Source organism: Castor canadensis, chromosome 15, assembly GCF_047511655.1.
Source record: "Castor canadensis chromosome 15, mCasCan1.hap1v2, whole genome shotgun sequence".
In the NCBI taxonomy this organism is placed as follows: domain Eukaryota; kingdom Metazoa; phylum Chordata; class Mammalia; order Rodentia; family Castoridae; genus Castor; species Castor canadensis.
The window spans coordinates 19,170,989-19,186,610 of record NC_133400.1 but is presented as its reverse complement, the minus strand read 5'-3'; the positions used below and the strand labels follow the sequence as shown (position 1 = coordinate 19,186,610).

Sequence of the window (15,622 nt, the reverse complement as noted above, 5' to 3'; positions counted from 1 at the left end):
TTCTTATGGGTCTTACAACTGATTTGATTGAATGGGTGTGTCACTGTAATAGTAATCTAGTGTTTGAGCATTGGCCTCCAACCCCCTTCCCCATAGTGCTCTCTCTCCCTCTCTCTCCCTCTCTGTTTCTTACTTTCTCTCCCTCTGAGCTTATATACTCTGAGACTTATTCACTGCATGTTTTTATCATGATCTTGGCCATGGTCAAGGTCAATGAGTTTGTTGAGCGGAAGTTGCAGAGCACGAGAGCACCCTGCCCATGAGATGGACTGCAGTCACAGAATTAGGAATGAGGGAGAAACCCTGTTGCTGTCCAGTTAACATGAAGGAGCTATAAGATGACCCAGTATGGGAGGAGTTGGCATCTTTCAGCCCCCACAGCCCAGCTGTAATTAGGTGAGGAATATTAAGGGCAGGGAGAGCTCTGCCCACACAGGGACTGCAATATTGGATGGGAGACCTTGAATGGACAGAAGGCCTTGATGAATGGGCAAGGTCAAGGAGAAGCAGTGATCCAGGCTCCTGGCCCCTCAGTCCCGGGGAAATGCGGTTGCTACCACCATGGCTCTGAGAAGGGACAAAAACTGTGCCGGGTGGGCTCTGAGTGCCTATGGGGGCAGGAATGCCGAGGTAGTTGTTTGTTTTCAGGGAGCAGGTAGTTGTTGGTTATAGGCTGTCTGAGATTGAGTTTAACGTTATTTGCTCTTGGAAGTCATGCTGGATGGATGACCACAGTGCCAGGATGCCTGTCCTACATCCACACAGCGCTCAGGATGCTCAGAATCTCCAGGTGAGGACCTGACACCTCTTACTCAAAAAAGCTCTACTTAGTTCCTAGTGCCAGGACCAACAGGCTCCATTTCATGATGTTACTGTGGATAAATTACTGTGCACTGGATTGGGTCAGGGGTGATGGACCTGCAGAAGTGCTACTGTCTCAAGTATATTACAATTGAAGGGCCAAGGCTGAGTGGGGAAGGGCCCTCAGATCATGGACTCTAAGAGATGAGGAGCTGTTGAAGGGGATGAGTAAACCATGCATGCTGATGGCCTGAAGGAGTTCTGCAGATGAACGACACAGTTACTTAGAAAAAGGACACAGGAAATGGCACTTCTCAGGCAGTTCCTTTGACCTCATCAAAGTTCAGAGCCATTGTCCATCTGTGGGGTCCTGAGCAAGAAACTCCTCAGAGATGCCCTCTTAGCTTCTCCAATTATAGCATTCTACACCCTCTTTCCACCCCCTATAGTCTAAACACTAGGAATCAGACTGCAGAGACAATGATCATGCAGTGACTAGCTCTGTGTAGGGGCTTCCTGGTATCTCTGAGGTCAGCAGAAGGCAGGTAGTAACTTTGGAGGAGCTGAAGGGGGCATGGGAAGAGGGGTGGCAGCCATACACTACCTGCTGGCCACTGGTTTCCTGTGATCACCGCCTGCTCAGTGCCACTATCATGCAGCACCCACCTGGCACTGTTCCTACCCCTTTCCTGTCCAAACTCCAGCCAGGATGAGGCCCTGATGCTCAGTTGTCTGTCAGTGAAACACTGCAGACACAGTCCAGAGAGTCAACCATGCAGCTGGAACAACTGCCTATGTGGCTGAGACCGTGGCCTGTGGGCATCTGCCTCTCCTCCTCCATGTCTAAGGTGACACTTCTGCAGGGGATGACAGGGACCAGGGTCAGATCTGCCACACTGTGCAGAGGCACAGCCTGAGATTGGGAGCAGAGGACTCTAGACGGAAGGGACTTGTCCCGTTGCTTCAATGGCAATTCACAATTTACAAATCATGGGAGTTGGATTTGAGGAAGAGGAAACAAATTTTATTATTTGTGGGACAAAGACGAGGATAGGGACAGTGGAGGCCTTAAACCTCTGTCATCCGACGTCCGAGAGAAAATGTCCACCTTTTCGAGGAGAGTTCAGGGGTTAAGCTTGAATGGGTGAATTCCTGCATGTCCATCTTAGTTACGGGTCTTGATTCTCCAGGTGTCGGTCACCACTTCTCTGAAGCTTTACCTTGGCTGGAAGATTTACTGCTCTGGTGGTCAGGAAGAGATAAAGGGTAGAAGACCCCCAGGATAATTGATGAACAAAGGACGTTAACCTTTGTTACCAGATTCTCCAGAAATTAGACAAAGAGGGGAAAAGAGTCAGTTTAATCAACAAGCAGAATATACTGGCCAGAAGACAAGCTAGCTATCCATAAGGTTTTTCTTTTTCTGGTCCCTATGATAAAAAATTCAGGTGTGGGAAGCTTGTGTCCATGTAACAGGTCTAAAAGCCCAGGGTGGTCCCTGAAGCTGAGAGGGTCAGGGCTGTATGAGGACACATCACTGAATAGGCAGGCCATTAAGGAGGGTTTTGAAGAGCCAGGAGGGCAGGTCAGAAACCTGGGGTGGGATTTAGAAACCTTTCCTCCTGCATTTGTAGTCAGAACACAATGATGATAATACTTTCATAGTGCCATTTGTCTCTGATTGTGACATCTCCTGGGCCAGAAAAGTCCTCTGCCACTCTCCAAACAGGCCCCAGGCAAGGTTACTGACTCTGAAGGGATTCACAAATCCCTGGTACCACATCTCAATGCTGAAAGGAGAGAGCACTTGGGTTCATTTCATACCATGAACCTGACCCAGTGCATAGTAATGGCTTGGCTTCCAGAGCAATGGGAATGTGCTCTTTGCGTGCCGTGTACTCTCCAGGATCTTATCAGAAGTTCATGCTCTCAGGGCTCGATGCCCAGAATGTATGTGCAACCCTTGACCCCTTCCCACCTAAGTCCTCTGGTGTGGGCCCCGATGAGATCTTTGCCATTTTCCCAATCTAATCTGCACTAAGAATTCCCCACCCATGGCCACCACTGCTGGACTCCTTATCTTACCCGCTCATGGTCACTTTGACTCCACTTTGAGATGGGATATGCAGCAGTGATCTGGAGCATCATGGTTCAAAACCAGCCCAAGGCAAATAGTTCATAAGACTCTATCTCAATAAAACTCAAAAGAAAACATCTGGTAGAGTGGCTCAAGTGATAGGGTGCCTGTTGTAAACTTGAGGCCCTGAGTTCAGACCATAATGGCACAAAAAATTACAAATGGCCTAGTATTTGCATGGAACCTGACCTTGTAGCTTTTGACAACCCTCTAGCTTACATATAGTGACTACTACAACGTGAATGCTATATACATATTGCAATACTATGTTGTTTAGGAAATAAGAACAAAAAGTCTGTGTGCGCTCAACACATGCACAGAGTTGTTTCTTTGTTTCTTTTAATATTTTCAATCTGCAAGATTGAATGAAGCCAGGGATATGAACTCACTGAGATGGAGGTGTAGTAACTGACACTTGTCTACACCACACTCCTGGCTTCTTCAGAAGAACAATCAAATTCCCTTGGACTTTAAACACATTGTGAATTTAATGGTGCTTAGAGTAGTCACAGAATTAAGCACCTCCTTTCCCCTTGCCCCGAAACACAACCCCTAACCTCTGTCTTGGACACCAACCTGCTGATCCTGTTAATGATATAAAATTTAGAACTTTTCATGAAAATAGAATTGCGTAACCAGTGGTGTGGGAGGAGCAGAGTGAAAAAGAAAAACCATGTGAAGCCAATGTTTGCAGACCAGTGTCTTCACAAGGCAAACCCGGAGTAGCAAGGAGGTGGCAACACTCAGCGTGCATGACATCTCACTGGGCAGGCCCAGCTCTCATGTGCTTCTCTCCACCCACAGGCCAGGACTCAACCAGCCCCATCAGGACCACTCACACAGGGCAGGTGCGGGGCAGCCTCGTCCACGTGAAGGGCACCGATGTGGGGGTCCACACCTTCTTGGGAATTCCCTTTGCCAAGCCACCTCTAGGACCTCTGAGGTTTGCGCCCCCCGAGCCTGCTGCACCTTGGAGTGGTGTGAGGGATGGGACCTCCCACCCAGCCATGTAAGCTCTCCCAGGTCCCAGGGAGCTTCAGGTCTTTGGATAGGTCCCTCTGAGCTCTGGGCCAGGCCTACTGGTTCTTCCATAGGAACCCACAGACATTTTCCCTCTGCATTGGGAGGATTCAACATGCATTTTTCCAATGAATGTGCTAAGATTCCGAGAGTGGTGCAACCCTGCCAGGCTCAAACTCAGGGCTTGATACCTGGACATGTTAGCTCCTTCTACTGTGGTAGGAATTGAGAGAAAATTGTGCCCTGGTCCATTTATTCCCGGTGTTCTCTGCCACCAGGGAAGGTGTCTATGGGAAAGGTCCAGGTTGGCTCCATGAAATGTGAGTGCTCCTGGCTCCAGCAGCAGATACTGCAGGTCCCTAGTAGGGCAACAGGGAGCCTCCTTGGGAAACCTATTCTCCACAGTGATTGTGCCAACGGACAGGGCCAGGTGCCATTGGCCAAAGATCACGTTTATGTGCTTCCAGCTGGAGACTCTATGGGAGGGTTGGTGTGCCCAGTTAGTCTGCGCTTGGCCTAAGGGATGTCCTACTTCCCTATGGGAAAGAGGTCCCCAATTATTCATGCACTACTTGTGAGTCTCTCACCGCCATGTCCACAAAGTCTTCGCACCCAGAAAGTGAAACCAACCATAGTATGGGAACAGAGTCCTGACAGCTCCAACAAGTCTGAGGTCAGAGGCCTTAGCCTTTTGAGGAACTGAGAGTTTTCCCTAAGAACTGGGCCCAGACAACCCATGCAGGTGCCCAAGTGCTCATCTTTGATATCACCCAAGTCCCCAGCCATTGATCATCTATTGTGCCAATGAAGTCAGGTGACCTTTTTCATTATTGTTAAGTGAGCCACTCAGAGAAATACCACTTCTCTTTTCTCTTCATATGTTTCTGGAATAATGGCACCATTATTCCAGTCTTGAAGGCATTAGTTCAGGATTGGGTTCAAGGGGTGGCACCAAAAAGTAATACTGAGTGATCTTGTGTCCCTAATGCATGGTTCAGGTCAGGGGGAATTGAGATAGTTCTTCCTATATGGGCAGGTGCACAGGCCGAAGTGAGTATAGGGAGAGCCCAGAGAGGGTATGGGCTGGGTCAGAACGTGTGATCTCTGTCTTGATTTCCTCAGGTGATGGTGTGGATCCATGGAGGTGCACTGGTTGCAGGCATGGCTTCCTCATATGATGCTTCCATACTGGCAGCCACTGAGAATGTGGTGGTGGTCGCTATCCAGTATCTCCTGGGTGTCCTGAGCTTCTTCAGGTGAGCCTAGGGGTGGACAGGAGAGTGGGAACAGGGTAGGCCCAGGACAGACCTGTGACCCTTACCGTTGCCACTTCTCAGCACTGGAGACCAGCACACATCTGGCAACCGGGGCTCCCTGGACCAGGTGGCCGCCCTTCATTGTGTCCAGAAGAATATCACCCATTTCGGGGGCAACTCTGCCCGAGTCACCATTATTGGCGAGTCTGCAGGTGGCACTAGCATGTCCTCACTTGTCATGTCCCCCATGTCCCAAACTCTTCCATGATGCCATCATGGAGAGTGGGGAGGCTCTGCTGCCAGACCTCATCTCCAGCTCTTTTGAAGTGGTCTACACAGTGAGTGACTTCAACTACCCCAGACTAAAGGTGCCTAATCCTCAGATTCTCTAGCTCCATGGAGGTCCTTTGGAAAATGTCTCTGTCCTATGAATTGGTGAAAGGCTCAAAGTTGAGAATGCACACCCCCTGCCTCATAGAGGCTAAGTGTGTTCTCTTGTCAGGAAAGTTGCCACCCTGGGACCCCTTTCATGAGCAGAAACTTGTAAGCAGTTAGGGTGTCCTATGCATCCCTGATCTCTAAACATCAGGGATGTGGAAACAATTTCACATGTGCAGCAAGCCATACACTATACCCTGGAGATATCTTGACACATGGAGCATGGTGGAGTCTGGGAAAACTTCCTCATGTGTGAAAGGATGAGTCAGCCTTTGCCCTGTTTCCTTACAGGTGGTTGCCAACCTGTCTGCCTGTGGCAGGTAAACTAAGAGGCCCTGGTGCACTGCCTGAGAGGCAAGAGTGAAGAGGAGATTCTGGCTATTAACAAGGTCAGGCTGATAGTGTGGGTATGGGGAAAGGGAGAATATATAGGGTTTGAGGAGTCAGTCCTTACTAGACTGAAATAATGACCTCTCCTTCATAACATTGTTCCCTTAAGCCATGAATGCCAAATGGAGACCAAGAGAGACTAAACTACGTATAAGATCTCTTTGGATGGGTGTGAGCATCCTGGGGTGAATTTAGAATGGGTAAAATTAACTCAATTGCTTGAGAAAATGTCATGTGCCTGACCTGGATCCCTGACCTTGAATGCCCCTTCAGCCTTTCAAGACCATGCCTGGATGGTAGATGGGGCCTTCCTACCCAGGCACCCCCAGGAGCTGTTGGTCTCTGCGGATTTTCAACCCCTCCCCAGCATCATAGGTGTCAACACTGATGAGTTTGGCTTCATCCTCCCCAATGTAAGTCTCAATTCCAACTCCTGGGACCCTAGGAATCTCATGCAGTGGGGAGGAGGCCTAGCAGTATGTGGCTTAATGGCATTACTTAAAGTCTCCTTCCACACCCAGTACCTGGGCTACTCTGAAACCATAAAAGAAATCAACAGAGGAACCTTGCCTGCTATTATGGAGAGCACGACAGCAAACATGGTGAGTGAGGATCCAGGGTTGGAAGCCATTGGAGAGATATCCCAAGATATCTTGCTGGTGCAGTAAACTCAAGGAATAAAGGGTGGGCTTGGACTAATGCTGGGGCTCAAGTGCCTAGACCCCATGACCAGCGAGCATTGGGCCTGAGGAACCCTAGTATTGCAAGAAAACTTGAAGGATGTGAGTGTTTCTGGTGGGGGTCACTCCACAGGTGGACCTTGCCCAGTATACTTGGTCCAGTCCCAGGCCCAATCTCCCCACCCTGAGGCACCTTACTCCATGTCCCGGATTATGTCTATGATGACTCTCCCTGATTCCCCTGTGCTAGGGGTTGCCTGCTGGTTGTGGTGGTCTCTTGATGGAAGAATACGTGGGGGACACTGAGGACCCACAGATCCTCCAAGCCCATTTCTATGAGATGATGGCAGACTTCACGTTTGTGATGCCTGCACTCCAAGTAGCACATTTTCAACGTGAGTACTTCTGTGACTGAGGCCTGACTGCCATTGGGGAACCCAGACCTGTGGTCCCAGGTGAGCTCTGTGGTGTCCTGGTCCCCATCCACGTCCTTATCAGCTCTGAGTGCTACGCATTTGATGTTTCACATATCAGCACATTGTCATGGCTAATGTGGGAGAGATGTCACCTCATTTTACAGAAGACATACTGAGTCAGTAACAGTCAGTGACTCTTCCAAGGCCACACAGCTTGGAAGCCCAAGGCCATGACTGAAGCAAGGCCTTCCCACTGGGCCTGATGCAGCCTGGAGCTCCCCTCCTCATCATCCAGATTCCAGACAGCTATGGTCCTAGCTCACACTTCAGTAATGGTGAGAAAGGACAGTTCAAGGTGACAGACCACTACACTCCAACCTGTCCACACATCTAGGTTCCCATGCCCCTGTCTACTTCTATGAGTTCCAGCATCAGCCCAGCATTTTCAAGGACATCAGGCCGCCCCACGTGAAGGCTGACCATGGCGATGAGGTTTCTTTTGTCTTCAGATACTTCTTGAACAGCAAGAGTGAGTTTTCTTCATTTCCATTAATTGGGATGGACCCTGCTTTGGACCAGATGGGTGATTGTCCTTGCTGTCCACAAATGGAAAACTGAGACTCAGAAAGTGACAGAATCACATGTGCACCAACTTGTAGCCCCAAATACCACTTGTTTACAATCCAAGCTCTCACAGACTCTAGCCTGCTCCTTCTAATATCTGCACCTCCCATAGTGTCACGTATGCATTTTTCGGGGGTGCTTCAACAGCATGATTGTTCCTAAAGGATATCCCAGAGTTAGAGTAAAGAAGGGGCTGCTAGGTCCGGAAAGATCTCAGGACAGATAAAGCTCAAGGTTGGAATGCATACGCGAAGGGCAAAGGAGGGGCTGGCCCTGAGTGTTAGCAGAGAGAACAAGACTTGGCCTGGGGTCCAGTGTCAGGATATGGAGGGAGTTGAGGGTGGAGACTGATTGGGTACCCTGATATGGTGGCCAAATCTTGACCTTGTCCTCCTCTATGCAGGTGACTTCACTGAGGAGGAGGAGCTGCTAAGCAGAAGGATGATGAAGTACTGGGCCAACTTTGCTCGGAATGGGTGAGAGCACCCCACCCACCCCAATCCCTGCATTGGGCTCATCCAGAGCTCCTCTCATCTGGGGTGGCCTCATTACCATGCACGCGTCCTTAATCATAGGATTGTTCTCTCCCCAACCTCTAGGAGGAGGTCACGATGTGAGTGCCAGTCATTTGGCCCTTGTCCAAGAGACATGAGAGTTGGTCCAGTGTACTATGTCATTATCAGAGCCTACGTCAGAGAAGAAGGGACAAATATGCCAATTGGCTGCGTCCCACATTTCCAAACACCGGGTCCTTACTTTCCTTTGTCTAGATAGGATGTGGCTTTCAGTCTCTACACACCCCTAGCCTGCTGGTTGCTTGGCCTGACCGAGATCTGGAGCTTAGTATCAGAATGTCCCCAACTAACCCTACTGGGATGTGTGTCCACAGGAACCCCAACAGTGGGGACCTGCCCCACTGGCCTAGGCTCCATCACGATGAGCAGTACTTGAAGCTGGACATCCAGCCTGCACTGGGCCAGGCCCTGAAGGCTGACAGGCTGCAGTTCTGGACCAAGACCCTGCCCCGGAAGATTGTGGAGCTTACAGGGCCTAAGAAGAATCATTAAGAGCTGTAGCACACTGTGTCCAGGGAGGGAGTGGGCTTGAGGTCAGATGGCATCAGCCTGAGGTGCCACACACCCAGGTAGGAGCTGAGGTTGACTCCCACTGTCCGGTAGTCATACATCCCTTCACTCAGCCTATACTTATAAATAACTCACTGCATAATGTTCCTTGACACGTCGCCCTGAGCCCTCTCTTCTTAGATGTACGCAATAAATGGCCATATGAAAATGTGGATGGATGAGGCCCAATGCATGATCGCACAATTCCACACAACACTGGCCCTTGACCCTTCCTCTCAGGCTCAACTTGTTCCTCTTCCAGCCTTCCCTCTCCCTATCCTCCCAATCCACAATTCCATTCAAATAAAGAAGCTGCTTTGAGCAATGTTATCCACATCAGGGGGTCAAAAATCTCATGTTCACCTCTAGAAAAGTCCCGTTTTCTCTCTCATCTGTAAGGGGCCAATAGAAACCCCTGTACTAAAAGCTCGGTGGTATTTTGAGTTCAGCTGGTACAACAGGATTATCATAAGAGGTACGCAGCACTGTGGGGAGGGTCTGTGATCCAAGCTACTGGGGAGACACACAAGAGGTTTGCAATCCCAGGAGTTCTAGGTATTCAGAGAAACATTGCAATAACCCCCTGTTTTCAAAAACAAACCCACAAAAAATCATATGCTGGTTATTTAAAAGCAAGAGCAGCTTGTTCACAGTTTTGGAGACTGAGAATTCCATGGTGAGGGTTAACCAGATTTGGTGTGAAATAAGGGCTCTGTCTCTGGATAAATGATGGCACCTGTGTCCAAACGTTTTGGAAAGTATAAATGATGATCCTCATGAGTTCATCACCTCCTAAAGAGGTGCATATCATCTGAATATCATGCAAAGTCCTGAGGACTCTGAATAACATCACATCAGACATTAGATTTCAATATATGAATGTGAAGCACACAGTATGTCAGACAACAGTACCTAGAGCTCCCAATTATGAGCTCCAAGGAACCTGACTACTGAAATGTCCCACTATGCTCCTGTAGATTCAATGTCATTTATGGTGGCATTGAAACAACCCATTCATTGTTCTATTTCTTTCCTAAAGCTGTGACTGGCCCCTAGTTTGCAAGGAGCAGGACTGGGCATATCCCTTAACCCCTTGAACATTTGCCATCTCAGGGGTACCGTGAAGAGGCAGGTGTGTTTCTCACTGGCCTGATGTTGCATTTTATGCTATATACAAAGATGCCAAATTGTACTAACACTGTTTCTTTGACCTCCCCAAAACCATTTCCTCTGTGTAATTGAGGCTGTGTCCCTCTTCCTATAGACCTTAGGATCTACCATGTCCTACCTCTAACCAACAAGTCTTCTGGGGCCAGATCACATCCCATTTCTTTCATCCACTGTATTGAAACCCAACTCAGGGCCTCAGGACTTGTTAGGGTGAAAGATGAAGATTCCCATGTTGCCTAGTGTACCAGGTAGGTAGCAGACAAGGATAACATGAAGACTGTAGTAAGAAGCTGGGCAAAATCAAGAGAAGTGTGAGTGACAGGACTCCTGCACTGTGTCCTGAGACATCACTGAGCTCCTGCTGCACACAAGGCCCTGTGTGGCTACAGGATTGCCGATGCACAGCATGCTTCCAGAGGGGGTCCCCAGGGAACTTCTCGCATTTCAGCAGTTATTTCATTAGACCTTTATCGAGGAAGAATTTACATGTAATTAAATTCACCCATATACCTGCATAGTTGGTAAATTTATGTAAATGTATGGGGCATGGAGTCACCCCCACATCCAGTATCAGGACACTTCTTGCACCCCAGTGCTCATCCTCACACCCCTGTACATTTACTATGTCCTGGACCCTGCTTCCTAGCAAACACCCAATTGCGTTCTGTCAATTGCAATTTTGAAACTATACACAGTTTGGAAACTATACGCAGTTTGGAAAAGTTACAGACCTTTCTGTCACTTTGTATTAAAGGAATCATTTGTACCTTGCTCTGTCACCATGCACAGTGTCTTTGAGTTTCAAGGAACACTTCCTTTCTTTTACTGAGGAGAACCATTCCATGTGTGCACACACCACAGGGATTGTTGTATCTGAGTAACTTCTGCCTGGGGATGGTTTTTCATGAGTTCAATTTTTTAAGACAGATTTTTTCTGTATAGTGAAGACTGGCCACAAAATCCCATCCTCCTGTGTGACCCTCCCATGTTCTGAGATTTGAGGCAAATGCCACCATGCACGGATCAGGGTAATTTTTAATCAAGCTCTTATGTACATTTTCAGACATGACTTTCATTCTTTCTGGTAAAGACCTGAGAAAGGAATTGCTGAGTCATATGACAAATGCATATTTAACTTAAAGAAAATGCCAGGATGTCTTCTGAAAGGACTAGGTCATTTTGCATCCACACCAGCCATGAATGGCAGAACCTGTTGCTACATGTCATCAACACTTGAATGTATTGTTCTTCAATCTGCTTACAAGCCTGTCTCCTCAACCTTAGCCCAGGTCCATAGAGCCCTATCTCATCACAGCACTGCAACAGCAAGTTCTCTCTTAATTGCTGGATAAGTGACAGTGAACTTGTTCTCAGTAGGAGCTAGAAGCAGGGGAGACACAAGGTGGGTGTAGGGTTAGTATGGGGATAGGTCCTTTTGTGTTTCCATTGAACAGCCATTCCCAGACAGTGAGGGGTCCATGCAGCAGGGATCCATGCAGACCCTCAGAGCATGAATCAAAGAGTGGAGAGCCTTTGAAGGGATAATGTATGACTCGTTGAGAGGAAGGAGCAATTTCAGGATGAAGGGGAGAGTCACGGCTCCCTGCCTCTGCTCAACTGGTTGCATTTGCCGTTTCAAAGTTTTCAAAGATTCATGCCATCATCCATCCCTGGAATCCTGAGTGCTGTGCCTCCTCAGGGAAGCCTTCCTGATGTCTCATTACAGCCGCCTGCTCTTTCCTTCTTGTCCTCTATGTTTTCTTTGGTCCTGCAATGCAAGGAGAGTGAACTTACTGACTGCCGGTTTGAAACAAGGGTCCTAGCATTTTGAAGGTGCTGCAGAAGCCACTCAGCACCTTTAAAAGAGGCTATAGGGGCATGGGAAGAGGGGAGGCATCCATGTCCACATGCTATCCACTTGCTCCTCTTGACCTCTGCCTGCTCTATACCACTCTCCTGCAATCCTGCCTTAAGAGGCTCCAAATTGAGCACTGCCTCCTCCCTGCTGGGTGCAAACTCCAGCCTTGTCTCAGCTGCCTGTCATTGAGGCTGGTCCTGCCCTGCAGTGCTGACCTAGGCCTGAGAGAGGATCATGCCCTACACCGACACCCAGTGCAGCCGAGCACCGTGGCCTGTGGTCTGCTGCTTCTCCTTCTATGGGGCCAGGGTGAGGCTCCTGTGAGGGTGACAGGAACCAGGGTCAGATTTGTGCAGAACTGTGCAGATGCAAAACAGAGTATGGAAGAAAGGTGCTTGGGAAAGAGAGGAGCTGATAGAGTTGGCAGCCCTCAAAAGCGTGAGGCCCGTGGGAACCACTGTGGGATCTGCCCATCTCCTGACCCCATTCTTTGTCTGCCCAGTCCCCGCTTGGGCCTTCCTCCTTTGCCTGTTGTGACCAGTCTTTCAAGTCTCCAGGACTTTCCCACAGGAAGTTCTGCCAACTATCACTAATTAGCTCCCATTTTAAATAGTGTTTTGCCTTGGGCTGGGGCTGGAGCTCAAATGGTCGAACACCTGCGTAGCAAGTGTGAAGTACTGAGTTCAAACCCCAGAACTACCACCACTTTAAAGAAAGCGAGCGAGAGAGAAAGGAACATATTTCTATCCCACTCACACCTGGCTCTATGACAGACACCATCAGGGCACAGGTCTTACACACAGAGCCTAGGACATTGGCTAAGAATACATGCATGTTCTTATCCTTAGTTTCCACCTAAAAGGTAACAGATTCACCCCCTTTCTGGTTCTAACCTTTTCCACTTCCTCACACTACTTCATGGTAGAATGGATTCATAAAAGGTGTTTTGCTTTCTTTAGTTTTGTTTTGGGTGGCTCTGGGGTTGGAACTCAGGATCTCACACTTACAAGTCAGGTGCTCTTACTGTTTGAGCCACTCTGCCAGCACATCACACCAGGTGTCTGAGATGCCTCTCCTGTAGTTCTTGGCCAATCTGAAATACAATACAAACTCTCCCTTACAACTCAGAGCACAGCCACTTGTGACTCTCACAAGAAAATGGGGAGATGGTACAGGGTGTCCTGAAGAGAAGGTCAGTACAGATAGTGAGACCTTCAGGGACAGCAACAATGGAAAGGACATGTCAGATATCCTGCCCACACAAGGACCACCAGGAACAGAGGTTGAACTAAGCTTGGGTACTGGGTGAGTTCCAGAGTTTCGCCCTTTCCCCTATTCTTCGTCTCATCCCAGGCCCCCATGTCCCTATCCTGAGGCTGCTGCCAGGAGCCCGCCTATCCTGACCCCTCCATGGGCTACATGCTGTCTCCTGAGTATGGTGACCTGCTGATGGAAGAGTACATGGGGGACACTGAGGACCCACAGACCAACCGAGCCCAGTTCTGAGAGATGATGCAGGACAACATTGTCATGACTCCTGCATAGCAAGCAGCACCCTTTCAGTATGAGTACATCTGTAACGAGGCACGCCTGCCCTGGGAGCTGCTCAGAGCAGTACTCCCAGATGAGCTCTGTGCTGTCCAGACCAATACCTGCCTTTCTCAGGGCCTGAGTGCTGGGCACTTGACAGTAATCATGTAGTAAATCCTTCATATTAAAGGAATCATTGGTGTTTTGAAATTCAAGGAACACTTCCTTACTTTTACTGAGGCAAGCACTTCCATGTGTTCACACAATACATTGATGTTCATCTGAGTAACATCCATTTTCAGCAGTTTTTTGTGGGTTCATTTTTTTTTTAAAGGCTCCTGCTATGTAGTGAAGTTGGCCTCAAAAATCCAATCCCCCTGTGTTAGCCTCCAGAGTGCTGGGATTACAGGCATAATCCACCGAGCACCAGACAGGGCTCTTTTTAATAAAGTTGTTATGCACATTTTCAGACATGACTTTCATTTGTTTTGGGTAAAGCCCTGAGAATGGAATTGCTGAGTCATATGACAAATATGCATGTTACTTAAAAAAAAATGCCACACTGTCTTCCAAAATGAGTAGGTCATTTTGCATTCCACCAGCCATGAATGATGGTGCCAGTGCTCCATGTTCCCAACACTTCACTGTATTGTGCTTGAATCTCATCGTATTGAATGTTGTTAAATTATGGTGTCTTTGTGGCACATGTATCCCTGACTCTTAATTTTATTAAATTAAATTAATTTATTTATTTATTTGACACTGGTGTTTGAACAAGGGCATCTTGTTTGCTAGGGACGCACTCTTACCACTGTAGACACTCCACCTATTTTATTTTTTAATTAATTAATTTATTTACTTTTCTTGAGACAAATGAACTGAAACTCAGGTTCCTTCTGCCTCAGCTTCCTAATTACTGCAGGTATGCATGTATGTCACCATGTCTGAATCTCCCTGGACTTTTAGATTCCACTTCTTCCTTCTGTTCAATTTCTCACTGTCTCTATCTCAATTTGTCTCTCTCTGTCTCTTTTTATCTCTCTCTCTCTCTAGCTCTCTCTCTGTCTGTCTCTCACTGGACCACTGTGAATTTTCATCACTTTCCCATGCATTCAGAAATGTTCCTGAGACATCCTCATTGCATACTTTTACTATAACCTTAGCCATCATGGATGCCAGGACCTCCTTAAGATGGTGCAAGAAGTGGTGGAGCACAGGGGGACTTCTCCCTGGCAGTGGTAGACAGCAGCCCCAGGATTCGGAAGAAGCCCAGTGTTGTCAAGAAGGATGTGCTCGTGATCCTGATGGGATGATTTGGGATGTCTCAGACCCCATGTCCAGCTGTTAATTAAGTCAGGAGAATTGGGGACAGAGAGAATCTGCACAGCAGGCATTCAGGTTATGATTTGGACCAGAGTGCTTCAAAAAGGAGCAATGAATTAACAGCAGGCCTTGCTGATTAGGTAGAGGTCAAAGGAAGCCCTTTTTGTGCTGTATCAGGGGAAGTAATCTCTTCCAGAAAGGTGTCAAGAAGGAATTCTTTTGATAGCAGTCTCTGTGTTCCCAGGACTATTGGGTAGTGGAATGAAAAAGCAAAGGGCTGTTCTCAGAAGGCACTAAAGGCTGTGTGAGTTCGAATCCCATACCACTTCCTCTGGGAAGTAAGGCTTGGTGGTAGCTCCTGGCCCCTGCTGTTTTTGCTGTGTCCAGGCAGGATTCTAGGTGTTTTAGACTCTCTTGTCTCCACTGCCTTAGCACAGGTCCATAGAACCCAGTCTCACCACAGCTGTGATCAGAAGGTAAGTGACTGTGAATTTGTTCTTGGTGGGAGCTAGCCTCTAGGGCTGTCACATGGTGGGGTGGGGAGAGTAGTTGGATCGGTCCTTAAGAAGTGCTGTCACAGTGTGTGTCCACGGAATACCGCTTCCAACTAGGGATGGGTCCGTGCAATCCAGAGATCATGACCCTAAAGATGGAGAGTTTTGAAGGGGTTCCGGTAAAGCACGCATCCTTGAGAGCAAAGAAGAATTGCAGGGTGAAGGGGACAGTCACAGCTCCCTGCCTCTGCTCAAGTGGTTGCTTTTGCCCTGTCAAAGGTCTTAAACATTCCCTGCTCTTTCCTTTCTGCCCTCAATGTCTTCATCAGACTGTGACTGCAATTACAGTGAACTTAGTACT

General features: G+C 48.2%; 1 pseudogene; it reads left to right on the top strand.

Moving 5' to 3' along the window:
- The first annotated feature begins 4,979 nt into the window (after nucleotides 1-4,979).
- LOC141417391 (pyrethroid hydrolase Ces2e-like) lies at nucleotides 4,980-8,838 on the top strand (annotated as a pseudogene).
- Nucleotides 8,839-15,622: the final 6,784 nt, after the last annotated feature.